This window comes from Zonotrichia albicollis, chromosome 4 (genome assembly GCF_047830755.1).
Source record: "Zonotrichia albicollis isolate bZonAlb1 chromosome 4, bZonAlb1.hap1, whole genome shotgun sequence".
In the NCBI taxonomy this organism is placed as follows: Eukaryota; Metazoa; Chordata; class Aves; order Passeriformes; family Passerellidae; genus Zonotrichia; species Zonotrichia albicollis.
In genome coordinates, this window is record NC_133822.1 from 41,881,795 (window position 1) to 41,896,857 (window position 15,063).

General features: G+C 39.0%; 1 long non-coding RNA gene across 1 annotated transcript in view; it reads left to right on the forward strand.

Moving 5' to 3' along the window:
- Positions 1 to 14,844, forward strand: part of LOC113459999 (uncharacterized) — a 33,241-nt gene extending 18,397 nt beyond the window's left edge. Inside the window, exons 2-3 of the long non-coding RNA XR_003381626.2 lie at positions 7,057 to 7,130; positions 10,626 to 14,844. This is a non-coding gene — a long non-coding RNA (uncharacterized LOC113459999). The remainder of the gene's footprint in view (positions 1 to 7,056; positions 7,131 to 10,625) is intronic.
- The last annotated feature ends 219 nt before the right edge of the window (positions 14,845 to 15,063 follow it).

A 15,063-nucleotide genomic window follows, 5' to 3' on the forward strand; every position in this document is an offset into this window, starting at 1 on the left:
AGCGCCTGGGTGTGGGATTAACCTTCTGTCAAGAAAATAAGCAAATTTATAGCAAGGAGTGTTCAATACAGGTATCCTGTGTGAATGAATATCCTGTGTGGGCTGGAGCCCAGTTGCATTCTTGGTTTGTAATTTCCTAAAGTGATAGGGCTCAGTGTGTTTATTTGTTTATTTTGCATTTCTACAAACAGAAAGTGGAAGTCCAACCTAGTTGACCTAGTTTTATAGGTAGTTCACTAGTTCAGTAACTCTGGCCAATGAAGTTTTTCCACAGAGGTATGCATATCTGCCTGGCCAAATTCCACCTGACCACCTGCTCCTGGTTTTGGCTCTCAGGCTTTGAAGCAATGCTGCTGTTTCTGAGGCTCCTTGGAGCTTTGATGGGCCAAACAGAAAGAAACAACATAAAGGGCTATAATGCCCTCAATGGCATATGTCACAAGCTTTCTGTGCATCCTAACAATACTGTTGAAGGCTGTGGCATCAACATCCACACACTGCAAGAGGGGAGAGTGGCTGGGTTAATGAGGATTCAGTGAACACTTGTCTTTTAGCTTACCACAAAGCTATATCCAGTTTCTTGGGTCAGAACGTATGCTACAGCGTCTATCCATAGGGAGCTGCATGCTCTGTGGTTACACAGCTTCCTGGGGAAATGCTTGATGACCAAATGGCTGTCAGGCTTTCCAGGTTAGGCTCTGCCAGGGGAGACACTTGGCCTTTCCAGCAGGCCAGCATGTCCATGGGCCAGTGGTGCTTGAACAGGGGTGAAGTGGCACAATGGTGCATAAACAGAGCCACAGGGCTCAGGGTTTTTCTTTCTACCATGTTAAGAAGGAAGAATTGAAGGTGTGAGAGCAAGAAAGATGTGAGACTTCTGCTTCTCTATTTTGCTTCAGAAAGAGGACAGTGCAGTGCATACCAAGTAACCCCACCATCTGATCCTTGGACACAGCAGGGACATGACTTCAGCCCATAATACCCCTCATGTGGCAGGGACTTGTGCAGAATGTTCCCCTTAAAGTCAGACAGAATTTGCAGGCTGACATTGTACATAAACTATTCTCAATATTGGATGGAAACCCAGGTTGAAATCTGTGGTAGTTGAACTGTCTGAGGCTCAGGGCTGTGGTGTCCCTTGAGAGAGTGGTACATGTACCACAACAGGGAGTAGCCATCTGAGCCACCTGTGTTTTATATCTTGGGACAAATGTTTTATCTCTTGGGACAAATTAGGGCCACACACATTTGTGTGGCCCTAATTTTCACCTTTTAATTAAAAAGCCTTTTAAGGTCTCAGATTTTTGACTAGCATTTTAATGGGTTTTAAAACTTGTCATAAAATATTGGCATTATTGTGTCAATTGTATCATTTGGCTAAGAAGCTTAACCCAGTGTCAAAAACTGAATACATTTGTTGAGTCTATTTTTAATCTTAAATATGAAATCTAAATATGTTTCTAGACAGTTAGAAAGGTGATTATCTCTGTTCTCTCCTTCTAAGGCAATGTGCTTTCCTAATAATGTTATTTATAGCTGGAGGCTGTTAAAGTGTAGCACAGACAGTCTGCCTACATATCATGTAAAACTGCTTGCTGGAGTAATTGCACGTTTTTCTTTAGCAATGTGGCAGTAGGGGATGGCTGAGTACTATGTAAGTGTTTGCTTGGCTGCTTACTCTCCAATGCCCTGTATCTGAAGGACCTTGCCTTGTGTGCTGCATTAAATTTTTGCTAAAGGTTCTGATTCACAGCTTAAAGCTGCAAGTCTCCTCTGACAGGGTAAGCTGAAAAGCAACCCCATTCTTTTGAGCTTGTAAGAAGTCTAAAAGTGAGCCATACAGGTGGCTGGAGAGTGATGCAGGGCATCACTATGTGTCTTACAGCTGAGAGGTAGTGTTTGGAACCTAAGCATTGGTCCCCAAATCAAGGACTCTGTAGGTTCACTTGAAGTGTTCCTGAATGCCTTTTGGAAATGGTTATTCACCTCCTCCCAGGTAAAGGAAGATTAAATGGATGAGAGTTTGAGTTTAAAAAGGAGCTGAGGCTTATGGACAAAGTTCAAATATCATATATGGCAAAGGGAAGAAAAACTTGGAACTGTAATTCAAAATGTGTAGCAATTTGGGAATGAGAGCATACCCAGTTAAGTGATTGGGTTTAAAACACACACAAAAAGGAATTTTCCCCACACCATGTTGTTTCTAGACAACACATGCATGCATAGTGGAACTCATTGCCACAGGATGCTCTGAAAGCCAAACGCTTGCAAGAGTTCTAAAAAGAATCAGACAAATCCTTGCAGAAGAGTCTTGTCTACTAGATGGAACCTCTGGCTCAGGAAATCCATAAGCTGACTGTCAGAAGCAGGTTGGATACCTTGGGAAAGATCACTTAATTAATTGCATATGCTTCTGCTATTCTTAAGCAAGTTTTGCTATGCATTATGATGATTGGTAAATTTGGCTTGGCTGAATTTTTGAATAACCGAAACACATCACTCCTTACACTGTAATGCTCTATTCTTTGTCTGCCAAAGAAACAGCTTCATCCAGACAATGTTTTTATAAGTGGCAAAGAAAATGTGGAAAAACAGCAGACTGAAAACTGAAAGACAGAGTCCCATCATAAAAAACTTACGAAACTAGGAAATAACTGTCATTCAAGCCGATAACATGATGACTTGTTGCTAAACAGTTAGATAGATAGTGGGATATTAGTGAAGTCATCAGGAAAGCTAAAATATGGACTTTGATCAAGAGTATCCCAATAAACCAAGACCACAGCAGATAGTCACAGCTAAGCAAATCTCTAACTTAATACTGTTAGCCTCTAACTTAACACTGTTAATTTTGTTCAAGGGTGGGGAAATATAGATGAAAGAGAACTTTAAAAGCAGCAAAATTGTCCAGGACAAGAAAAGAAGTTAGAGAAGACCCATTTCAAGCAACTGGGGGAGAAAAGGATTAATAATTCGTGATGAATTTTAAAAAGCTAACAAGATTTTAAAAAAGAAAAAAAAGGCAAAAACTGTGCTCTGACTGGACTTTCCTGAGTAGTCAGAGTTAAGTTTGCAGTGTATTTATCCTTTGGTACTCTGTGTGTGTGGTCTGTTTGTACTTCAGCCCCACCAGACAGCCCAAGCAGACTGTCACTTCAGGAATGACATGGTGGTGTAGCTGTAAACCAGGTGGTGCTAACAGAAAACAAGACTGCACAGGAATCAAAAACACATCAAGTCATTTTTATTATAGGAAAGCAGGAAACATCTGAAAGAGACTATCAAGGTTCCAAAAGGTGGCAATGTCTTTGTTTGTAAAGACATTGCTAAAACATTACAGCAATTTTCACCATATAAGGGAAAATAAAGGGGTAGATATAGGATTTTTTCCTCCATAGGAAGAAGGAAAGAAAAGAAAAAAATTGAGGTGTTACCAGATGCAAGCTGAAAAAACAATAAACTAGGAGAAATAAAGCTCTTTTACCAGAAAGACTTCTTCGTGCCCTCAGGCAAAGAAACAAGTTTAAATACTTTAACAACTCTTTCAAAAGAAAGATGTTTCAATGCTGTACAGAAGTTACTCTTTATTTTACCATGTGAGTTGCTTTTACAGAATAATGAGGAAAGTATTGACTGGAGTAAACATACTTTTTAGCCAAAGCTAAACTAGTTGTATGGATCACAGTTAAAGAACAGGATAAATTATTAATTAATTGTAGCTATTAAATATGAAGATATATGACTAACTGGAGGAATTGTCAGAAAGAATTTTAAAGGAAAGCCAAGGACTTCACAATCCTAGACTTCTAAAAAGTTTTCTTTGGAGTGTGAGTGAAAAATTATGCTACAGATTTGTCTAGAGAGCGCAGGTTCATAACCTAGCTCTGTATGGCTTACTTGGGCACCTCATCAGCAGCACAGCTATTAGCACACTGTGGTGCTCCTGAATCAGGGTTAATTAGCCCGAGGGGAGCCTTGCAGTACCCTAACATACAATGCTCCACACTTAGGGAGGTGTGCTGTTTAGCCCTCTCCAAATATCACTGACACTGCAAGGTAATGACCCTCCAAGGATAGAAATTAAATATGTTCAAACAGTGTGAAGAAGTGTTTGGGTAATTTCTATTAAATGACTTAATGTAGAAGATATCCCAAAGATATCAAACAGGTGAGCCCTTTAAGAATGGAGTGGGGGGGATGACAAATATTGAAGTCTATGCAAAGGAAATTAATCACTGACATGGCACAGACAGAGATTTTTCCTGCGTTCTTAGAAGATATTTCTGTTGTCTTGTCAGTTCTAGATTCAGTTTTAGGGATTTTTTTAGACTAGGATCAAGTACAGACATTTTTCCAAGGTAGCTCAAGCTAAAAAAAAAAAGATTTTTAAACCAGAGAAGACATTACTTCTGTTCTTGTGCTGACCATTTGCTGGACTTCTACTTCATCATCAAGTTGTTCCGTTATTCTGAGGTAAAGTCAGTCAGGCTTCAAAAAATCGCTGGAGTGGCATTCATAGAGTAGAGCTGGATAAATGGGCTCTGTATTTGAAACAGGCAGAGTTGCTTATATAGCAGGTACCAAGACAACTGATGAAAGGAAAGAGGGAATGAATGGGTGGACTGGGTGGACTAGCTGAAAAAATAGAAAAAACAGTAGCTGTGTTGCTGTCTTGTGGAGTCTGAGTTACTGATCAAAATCATGTTTGGGCTGTTTGTTTCTGCCATCCCAGCTCAGAAGAACTGAAAGTTTGGAGAGCAAAGCCATACCTGGAGTAGGTGATGAGGCTTAATTTTTAGTAACTGCTCTGTTCATGACCAGTGTGCATGGGTATATAGGGGGGTGGTGGGGGCTGTATTTTACCTCTGTGTGACTCATCTTTTATGGCTGTGACTTCATCTGTTAAACCATTCCTCCAACTTTACCAAATAGATATAAACTTTCATGGGTTTAAAGATGAGGAGGCTGACTTCTATCTTTGGCAACAGAGACAGGAGACTGCTCCAGAAGCAATACAGAAAAACCAACCTATTAAAAAAAGAGTAGGGAAAGAAAGTCTGTGTTCTCTGGGGAAAAGTAGAAGGATGAGAGGCCAATGTTTCCAAATAAAGAGTAAGAAAGGCTATAAGGCTTTTGAGAGTCATGTTGGAGGGAAGCGAGCGAGAGGAGTTATCCTGTTAAGATGATGTTTCTTTAAACAACTTTTTAAAAAATATGTACTGTAAATATAATGTTCTTTAGAGACAGGAAACTAGTATGTGCCCATAGTTCTCAATAGAAAATGAAAGAATCTGTGAACATAAAAACATAGTTGGTGAAAAAAAACCAGCCCAGGTCAGGCTTGCTGACATATCATCACAAAATGTGCTGGCACCTTCTAGATCTCACTAAATAACATGTAAGTAGCTGTGTGAGGGAGATGAAGTCCCAAACCTAGCTTGGGACAATAGCAACATTAACAAGTTGTGGTAATGCATTAACTTGTGGCATAAAGAACTATCATGACATATTTCCATGAGCCAGTACCAAAACCAATTTTGTGTTTTCTGCTGAAGCAATAGTTACAAACCTACAGATAGATGGCTTAGGGCTGCTTGCTGGAAGGCTGCACTCCAAGACACATAAGCTGGGGAAGTGGCAGGTGTTACTTTTCAGTGTGTGTCATCTTTTGGAGCTTGTCTGATGCTTGTTTCCTGGCACCTCATGTCTTGGAATTGCTACAACAAAATATTTGTCCTCAGATATCACTAAACTGATTATTTCTCATCACATCATACAGCAGAGAAGAAAAACAGAATCTCAGGTTTTACTTCTCTTTTTGTTTCCATGGTCACAGCTTTCTAATTTTGTAAGGAATCAAGATCTGCTGCCTTCATTAACTTCAGTCTTGGAATGAACTTCTGTATCAGCTTTTACAAGTAATTGAAATAATTTGGAAAAAAAGAAACAGAAAAGAAAACAAACCCAAGACTTGAAATAAATCACACACTGCAATTCCAAGTAAACAGGAAGTTGTAGGCTGACTGAATAGAAGATATAATTTAATAAATTGTCTTAAAGGGAATTTTGTGAAGATGCAATATGTTTTTTAAAGATAGATTTTGGATGGTTTTTTACTTGTTATCACAATTTGTTGTATACTCTTGTGTGCCTTGCTTGTCAGCATCTGTGGCAATAAGGTTAATTAAAAATTAGTGCAATTAAAAAATTAGTGCTAATTAAAAAATGGACTATTAGTGTTAATGAAACAACCAAAACAAACAAAAAAGAGATGTTCAGGCATTTCATCAGAAATGCTTTCCTACCTAATTTGTTAAAGTAAATCTTAGCAATTTCACATTATTTTACTATTTCTAAGAGTGGCTTCCTCGCACATGCAGAAGTTATTTTTTCTCATGAAATACAAAACCTGTGGCAAGCCTTACATTTAAGAAAGCAAATTTTAGTGTTCAGCTGTGCAATGAGATGTTGACTGGCCTTGGGTCTACAGCAACCACAGAAAGAGCTGCTCAGGACTAAGGGAAGGATTTTTTCATTGAATGGCAGGGCCATGTGAACACAATAAGGTCAGGCTCCATCTGCACCATTTGCTACAGAATTTCCTTCCTTCCCTGCACTGTGCATCTGCTGGGAGCTGCTATTTGCCAGCTGTCTGTTCCCACTGTCCCCCTCCTGCCAAAAACCAGCTGAGGTAGGTGAGATGTATTGGAAAAGTGAGCTCTGGGAAAGAGCAGGCTCTGGGCAGTGAGCCAGACATAACAGGGATCAGGGAGAGGTGAACAAAAAGGTGTGTGATTTGGTGTGCACCAGAGAGGCCAAGCTTCACTTTTGCAAGGGATGTCTTGGCTGAGAGTAGAGCACAGGAAACAGAAGGATTTGTGAGGAAGGAATTAGAGATGGGAACAAATAGTATTTAGAACAATGGAAGTAAATTCTGAATTTTACAAATATATTTACCATATATTTCTGTCCAGTGTTACAGTTTAGGTACAAGAATAAATGCTAGAAATTGTTTGAAAAAATTTATGCTGCATTGCACTTCTGTTTACTTGGCAGGTGGAAGAGTTCTGCATAAGAAAAGTCCAAAACTTGTCCTTAAGCAGACACTGTGGCCATAAATATGGTGGCTCGTAAGTGTGCTAAATGTTATTGTTTCTTTTACTGTAAATTTTATAAAAAGTATCTTTTGAGACTAGTAAATATTTCTGAAAGTAGAAATTCTTAAAGCAGAATTCTGTCTGTTCTTTGTGCTTTCTAAAGTAGACTTTATCAAACTTTCAGAAGTATTTGATTTTGACTAAAGAACAAGTGGTCCAAAGGTTAATTTATCTGCAAGTGGCATTGTAGTACCTGAAAACTTTCAGCAAAACCAACTCTTCATTTAAAATGTTGATTTCTTCCCATCAAAATGTGCTCTACAAATTGGCATCAACCCAGCTCAGCAAAATTCAGTTAATGGAAGATTTGTCTTGTTCCACAGAGGCTTACTCCCCTTCTCATGGCATTCCAGATACCCCAAGCTTTATTGGTGCTGCTTAAATGAGCTGCTCCTTTTTGGGCATTCCTTACTACTCACAATCTACTCTTCTTGTCAAAACCATCCTGCCCTCATGGAAGGAGGCTTGGAATCCAGTGCTGATAAATATATCCAATGCATCTAACATTAAACTTAAAGGTCTTGCATTTCAAGAGACAGATAGCATCAGCACCTCTCAAAACCCTAGAAAATGTGTCACCCTTCTATCTTATCTTAACTCTGTGCCATCGCCTGAGCCAGCAGATGTTTAGTTCCTTCTGGGCAGGAGAGGAAGGACCAGCTAAAATGTGTGCAGCAGCTGGTTATGCTCATGCCTCCACCCTGGAGGACCTGAGCTGCTGCTGACAGCTGCACTCTGTGTTTTGCAATCCTCCCTTCCCTGACTCATCTCGCAAACCCCAGAGGAGGCCACAACCACAATTTGAGCAAAATTAATACACACACATACGTCAAGCGGATATTTAGAAGTCCTGTTTTGGGACCTACGTGTCTGCAGAGGTTTGAATAAAAATGCATGCATAGCCAGTGTTCTTAAAAGTACAGGTTGTATTTCTACAGGCAATTTTAACATGTGTACACATACTTATGTGCATGGATACAGGCATGTGGGAGAGTACTGGAATATTAAACTTACAGCATCCAATGCATACAATAGACTGTCTTAAGTTTGAAAACCAAAAAGTCTTTAAAATATTGCTTTGAAGAGGATTTGATGGTCTGTGTGTATTCCTTCCCGTTGTAGTTGTGTGTTGCCACCACCAGATCAGGTCAGCCATGACTGTTTAGCTAACTCCTGAAAACCACCAGGGATGAAGAGCCCACATTCCTGTGGGCAGCCTTTCTCTAGTACTTCACTGCCCTTGCAAAGAAGATTGTCCTTAGAGTCAGTCTCAATTTGTATCCATTACTTGTGCTATTTCCAGGAAAAATAATTAGATGTGAAGTAGAACTTTTAAAACCTTTTTTGCTCCAGGTTGACAGGAATCTGTACTTTAGCACAATTAACACTACCAAGCCAGATACTGAATCTCACCTGAGATGCATTTGTGGGCACAAATCAGCCATCAGCCCTCCCACCAGCTGCTTCATAAATAACTGAAATAATTGTGGATACTCTAACTGTGTATGTGCTACTCTAACCCCCTGGGATTTTGAAAAAACAGGTTCAAAAGTGTGAATATGGAATATCTGTTTCCTTTAAAATCATAATTGTTCCTGATTTCAATTTATAGTGCCAAGTGCAGCAGGAAGCAAATTTCAGTAAAGGGGTTTTAACTGGATGTAGACACTGCTGAGGTATACAAACATTTATTACACGTAGTCATGGAAACTAGAACAATGTATTAAACAGACGTAATATGCAAGTTTTATAAGGTGAGCAAGTTAAACTCCAAAAGCCACCACTCCAAACCAGAAACTTTTGACTATTCCAGGTTCTGAACTTGCTGACTAAAACCAGTGTGAAATACATTACTGTAGTAAACCTGTAAAATTCAAAGAAGACTTAAAACTAGTTGCAGGTTTACTTAAATTCAAGAATTCATTTGAAGCTCAAACTTGAGAGAGTGGGAACTCTCTCATTCTTCATCAGAAAATGATAACCTAAATTACAACATCACAAGCAAGTTATAAAAATAATTTCAGGATCAGATAACCTAGAATTTTTAATTTTTCTCTTCCTTCAAGCTGGAAATTTCTCTCTGTTGGCAACAAGACTTTGCTAGTTTATTGATTGGTGCATTCATATTTCAATTGACATCAACACTTGCTGTGAAAATTGCTTGCAGATGCACAGTTGAGTATTTGTTGAGTATTGAACTTAGACAAACGGACTGCACAAATCTTTCTGTGTTGAAGAATCTCTCCTGTGTCGCAAATAGCAGCACAATTATAGTGATAAGGCTTTAATTATATCTCTCTTCTGTGATCAGTAGAACCTGCTCTGCCTGACATGAGAATCTTCTGTTGTCTGCTTTTGCCTCTGGTCATCACTAGGAGAACGAAAGTCACAAAATCAGTTAGAGCAAATGAAAGGGAAAAGGTGAAAGCACTTTCCAGAATGCTTAAAATAATTGCCCACTTAGGAACATGAAAACTCCTCTGGTTTCTCACTGAATTTTTTTTGCCCAGTATCACATATGAAAGCTGTTGGTACTTAAGAAGTCAAATTGAGAGGTCTGGCACTAATCACAGAAGAACAATAGCATGAATATTTTCTCAAGGAGGAAAATCTCTTCCATCTAGGTCATAGAAACATAGAAAGTTAAGGGTTGGGAGGAACCTTAAATATAATCTACTCAGAATCCCCTTGCCATGGGCAGAGATACATTCCACTTGGCCAAGTTGTTCAAGGCCTTATCCAACCAGGCCTTAAACACTGCCAGGGTTGGGTTATCCACAACCTCCCTGGGCAACCTTTTCCAGTATCTTAGCATCCCCCCAGTAAAGAATTTCTTTCTAATATGTAGCCTAAATTTCCCCTCTTTCAGTTTGTAGCCATTAGTCCTTGTCCCATGACTGCAGTTCCTGATGAGAGTCCCTCTCAGGCTTCGCTGTAGGCTGCCTTCAGACACTGGAAGATTGCCATGAAGTCTCCACTCAAGCTTCTCCTCTGCAGGCTGAGCAGCCCTGACTTCCTCACCCTGTCAGCACAGGGGAGGTGCTCCAGCCCTCTGATCACTTCTGTCTCTGGACCCCAACATTTTCATGCCCTTCGTGCCTTGCAGAGAACACGCGAAGCTACAGAACCGCACTCGGAGCTGCAGGTGGGAACGAACCTCCCCTTGTGAGGAGGGTAGCTTATAACCATAAGTTGCACAAAAGCATCTCAGGGGATAAAAAAAGCCTTTTCTGATCAATTCAGGAAATAATCTAGTCCTTCAAATCATGGTAAAATGCTACCACAGGTTAGGGTATAGCACTTACCACACCTGCTATGCTTCACTAATCTGCAGGGACTAAGTGAGCCTAAGGGAGCTCTTCTGGGATGAGCATTGCTCAGTATATTGGTCAGTATGATGCTCACTAACTCACCCCTGTGCTACTTCATACAACACTGTTTTCTATAAAATTACTTTTTTTTCCTCAGGTCCCTATTGAACTCCAGTATGGTAACCTAGCCTACACTGGGACTCTTCTAGACCCAAGAAAAAGAGGTGCAAGATTTTAAGAGCAAATCTTAAAGCGAATTTCCCGCTGTTGCTCTCAATTGCCTGGAAGAAAAATGAGGACCAGTATTAAATGCTCGTGAAAGTGCAAAATTGGAAAACAAGATTTTGACCAAGGAAAAAGATTGCAGAAAGTTTACTAATTATTACAAATAGAGCTGAAACATTGCATTTTTGATATCAACCACTGTGAATGGATGTTTGAATAGCTTGGTTCAGCAGCCCTTAGAATGATGCTATCAGCCAGCATTACTGGTCTCCTATAACACTGAAAAATATAGAATTGTTTAACAACTTCCTTAGGTAAGAAATGCCTAGTCCCCTGCAAAAATGAGGGTAAGATATAAGAAGGCCAATCTAGCTTTAGTGTCACTGTTTGTATTTGCACTAGATAATGTGAACAATTTTTAATAACAATAAAACCAGCCTGTTACACCTATTGTTAAAAAGTGCTGAATATTTTTGGTAAATCATTTCAAATGAAAAGTAAAGTAAAAAATTGTAAGTGAAAGTTTTGGTGATCTGGTGTCACCACAACTTCACATAAGCCTGAAATACTGAATGTTCCCATAGATTCCAGACTACAAGGTTTCTGATGTTTAATCTGAATGTTTGAGAAAATGTGTATAGTTCAGCCTGCCTCAAGATAGACATGTTTGCATGCCATCCTGTAAATGCTGTGGCTATCTATCAGAGAGACACTTCTAGATAGAAAGATATATTTTTATATCTGGGCAGATACATAGATAAATGTACATATTTATAAAATTAATAAATTACAGTGGCTGTATAGCTCAAATATAATGCAGATATAAATGGGAAATCATCATTGAAACAAGAGAAATGTAGTGTGTAAGTCATCCCTTGAAAAGTGTTACAGGAGTATACCTTCTCCTATTTCATACTTAGAAAACACCCAGACCCTTAAATATGACATTTCCTGCAGATCCAGATAATGCAAAATGACATCCTTATTGTTCATTTCAGCTCTTGTTGAATCACCCGATGCAATTGTGGAGATAGCATATATTTCTCAATATCATAATGGGCATAACAAACAAAGTCCTTTGCATGTTCTTGATTCTGCCAAAAGCCAAATGGCTTTGACTTTCCACTTTGAACAATCATTCTCCACAAGCCAAGCATAAAGAACTTGAGTTATGATTTCTGTCACCTTCATTTGATAACATTTGTGGTCTACACTGGAGAATAAGATTGAATGTCTCTATGCAGTTTGTTAAATCATTCAGGATTTCACTTCCTGTCATTCTGATTATATACAGAAAATTTACATTTTCAAATGCAGAACAAAATTTTGTTTGGAGACAGTAAATAGTAGTCCCAAAGGGAATATATGTTTATGATTGGAAAGAAGTAGTGGCTTGCGCAGGTGTGATTCATGCTGTGTATTTATTAGTATATCTGGTTGGGCTATACATGCATAAAAATATATTATAAATCACATACAAAGAATTTGCTCCATCTTTTCTAATGGTAAAGTATAAAACATTGCACATAGGAAATTTTAAACTGAATCTCCTTTTATGTTAATCTAGGAAGAAATTAAAACCCTGTAAAAATATTTTATGAACTGGAACAATTTTGTATATTTTTAGCCTTATTTGGAAGAAATAAAGATATATTCCTAGTTTCCTGACTTCAAACTTTTTGAGAGCCTATTTAAATTTATTCAAATCCTCCCAAGACCCCAGCAGTACTTATTAGATACAAAACAAAGATCCACATTCAGTGGTTACCCTGTGACCGGTTAGAATGTAGATAAAAGTTTATGAAACCCCAAATTGCCATCTTGATGTTAGGAGGTCAAGTGACTTGGATTAGCATTTAAAGTTACAGGGCAAGCCCTTGGATTTTGAACTCTGAAGGTATTTTGGTACCCACAGATCTGCCTCGAGCAACCTTGGCAGAGGCAGCCCTACATCCACTTAATTCCCTAGGCACGTGGGCCATTGAGCATTGGAGATATCTCCCCAGCAGTGCCTTGACTGGAGTTCCTGCAAACCACATGTGCCCAGATGGTTTTGTGTTTTCAGCAAAACTTTTGGGGATCTAGAGGAGAAGAATATATGTTTAGCCAAGGTTCTTTGCAAAATTTGTATAAATTCAAAAATATTTGTCTTCAACCCCCTCTCCCCATTTCTTTTGTTTACTGTAACAAAATAAATGGGCATTTATCCTCACATACATCCTCACTAGAAGGATGTTTTAAAATAATAATGATACAATTCTTTTTACCCAAATTAGAATAATCTTTGTTACTGTAATGTAACTCTTGCAGTTGCGCTGCTATTTCCGTGGAACAAAAGTGATACACTTGACTTTTGTAATCTGTTACAAGGACTTGATGGAATTCACATTTCAGTATTTTCAAGAAACTGTTCAGAGATGGCCTTAGTCTGATCATTTTGCTGATGTCTCTTTGCAAATTAAGCGGTGAAATGTCTGCTGAAATCAGTTTGCTTTTGTGAAAACCCTTTAAAAACCATGTGAACAAGGGGCAGGAACAACCTAATTCAGAATCAGCAGAAATAGAGATAGCCCTCCAAATGCTGTGTCTACCCCTTTATCTGAGAAAGACATTTGTTCTTTGCCAGCTGAAATTTGAAATTTGTCAAGTAAACCATACATTATACTTGTTTCTACCAAGCATGTGACAGATACACCAGAGCTTCAAGCACAAGGGGAGAACAATGCAAAAACTATTAGATAATAATTCTTATTGTTACAAGAATAATATAGTTGTTACGAGCACTAGAAGCCATTAGTCTTAGTAGCAAAGCACTAAAAGCTGAAATCCATCCTTGTTTTCCTTTCCTAAGGCACTAAAGGAAATGAACTCAGATCTCTACAGGCCCCACAGAGACATGCTGAATTTTCATTTCCTCTGTCTCCTTTAGAGATAACAATGGGTCCCTGAAGGCTGTTCTTCTTGTCTAGTTAAGGCTAATGGCTTGTGCTTGATGATATTAAAACCTGCTTCTAGCACTGTTTCCTCAGCTTAGATGGGTGACTGACAGGTCACCAGAGCACAGTGGGAAAAGAGCATCCCCCTGCTGCCTGCCTCACCTGTAAATCTGAAAGCTAAACTGTCAGCTGGATACCAGGGAGCACAAATGCAGCCACGCCGCCTGACCTCTGACCTTGGTGCTTTCTTCTTCCCCACTATCAAAGGAGAGGAGGAACTTCAGAAACTGCTGCGGGCAAGAGGGACAAGGCTGTTGAGACTGGAAAAAAGCTGAAACAACAGGGCACCATGAGCCCAGGGCTTACTACAGAGGGACAAATGGAGTGGTCATTTGCCTTTGTGCTGCTTTCAGTTACTTTGAAGGAATATGAGAAAAGAATTTGATTCTTCCAATGACTTCCACTGATGTTAAAACTTTAGTAGAGGGGACCAGGAAGAATTCTTCATAGCCTTGACAGCATTCTTCCAAGAACAGTTAAAAGTGTGTTCTTCCAGCTCCTCTTTTTCCTAGAGTGGGGCTGAGAAAAAGGCAATCATTCACACATACTTTGTTGGATACATTTTTTTTCCATCTTGATCCCTGAAGATTATCATGTCACAGGCATCTCTGTTACCTAGCAACTATGATAAAGCCAAGAAGAAGACCTAAATATCAATTCCTTAGGAGTAATATAAACACTAATACATTAAGCTTTAAACTCTAAGGGAGTCTTTCTTTTATTACAAATGAAACTACCATGCTTTTCCTAACATAATAAAGGAATTGTGTTCTTAATGAAATCTGGCACTATTGATGCATGTCTATTTTTGAAACAGACTGTGTTCACTTCAAATGTTTTGTTGGCACACTGTACATCTTTCAAGCTAATCACTAAACATCAAAATTACTTTGTTGACATTGGGGGTGTTGAAAGTAAACAAGATTATTCCTTAGCTAGAGGTGCCTGAAAGAAAACTTTGTCTTTGAACAATCCCAGATATTGTGGCAACTTGCAAACCTGATCTGTAACTTGAATTTTGCCTCTGTCCTTCCTCCTTCCTCCTTTGTAAAGGACAATGCTGTTCTGAGAAACTGCAGAACAGAAGTGGTATTGCAGATTCTTTTCTCTGTCTTCATTCATGAATCCATTCAATACAGTTAAATCATTTCTGTTCTAGCTGCTCCAAGAGTAACCACATATGGGAAAAGATTACTCATAAAAACGGTGATGGGAGCCAAGCCTCTATCAGACTCCATAAGAAAAATGCAGTCCCTTGGGGACTTCAAAGGCACCAGCAGAACTTGTAGCAGGCTTCACAGCAATAAATAATAAATTCCCACAGGCCAATCATGACCTGATTCAGTTAGCTTGCAGGCAGAGATTGTGAATAAC